This window comes from Bison bison, unplaced genomic scaffold, assembly GCF_000754665.1.
Source record: "Bison bison bison isolate TAMUID 2011002044 unplaced genomic scaffold, Bison_UMD1.0 scf7180017864529, whole genome shotgun sequence".
Classification (NCBI taxonomy): Eukaryota; Metazoa; Chordata; class Mammalia; order Artiodactyla; family Bovidae; genus Bison; species Bison bison.
In genome coordinates this window covers 220186-221314 of record NW_011495079.1, presented here as the reverse complement: position 1 = coordinate 221314, position 1129 = coordinate 220186, and positions in this window count along the sequence as shown.

Sequence of the window (1129 nt, the reverse complement as noted above, 5' to 3'; positions counted from 1 at the left end):
GTTCCCTTGATTCTCCGGTCTTAGGAATGACACCACAGGCTTTCCTGGGGCCCCAGACCAGAGATCACAAGACTTCTCAGCCTCCATAATTGTGTAGGCTGATTCTTTATGGTAAATCAATCTCCTATTGGTTTTGTTTCTTTGGAGAACACACACACACACACACACACACACACACTCGTAATCTACTCCTGGTACTATTCCTGTGCATGATCTTGACAGATGCACTCCCTGCTTTACTCCATTAGGCTGGGGACCATGTCTGTTTACCCGCTGGTGCCTGGAACAAGCATGCTTGTTGAATCATGGAATGGCCAATGGCCTGTGCTTCTCCCAAAGCCCATGTCCACTGCCAGATCCCCTGACTTTCCAGACTGAAGGGGGACCAATGAGAAATGGACTTTCAAGGGGCTGGAGCCTGCTTTAAGGGAGGTTGGAGGCCTTGGAGTCTCACATACTTCTCTAGCAACCTCCAGCATTTCCCCCAGGACCGGCCTCAGAGCTGGGGAGCAGGGTGATGGGACAGGGTGTGTAGAGAGTACCTCCCCACTGGTGACTGCAGGTCTTCATGCACCCCTGTGAGGAGACCTCAGGCCCCACCTGCAAGGTCCTCCTGGCCCTCCCAGTGAAGGACCTACACAGGCCAGGGGCCTCCAACCAAAGCTGCTGTCTGAAGCAGGTTCAGGGCAAACTCTCCTTGTGGAGGTCATCGAGCAGCATCCAAATGCTTTCATTCTTTCTTGCCCAGACACACCACACTCTTTGTGGCTGGGCTGTCAATATTCTGAGATGTTTGGAGGTTAGATGCAGGCTCAGGAACCTGTTTGCCTCCCAGGGAAGAAACTGGAGGAAAGAGAGCAAGGGGAGAAGGCCTCGAAGGTGAGAGGAAGCAACAGGAGAAAATGGACCTCAGAGGGGAAGAAGCATCCCAGGGGACTCCCAGGAGCCAAGGCAGTGCTGTTCTGGAAGGACTGAGAAGCTTCCATTGGGTTTATGGCCGGGAGGGAGTTGGCCCTTTAGCCAGCGAGCATACTTGGGAAGGAGCAGGACAGGAGTCAGATGGCTCTGAGCTGACAAGAGTCAGGGGAGGAGCGGCATGGCATCAGAGCTGCAGCTGGATGGGCTGAGG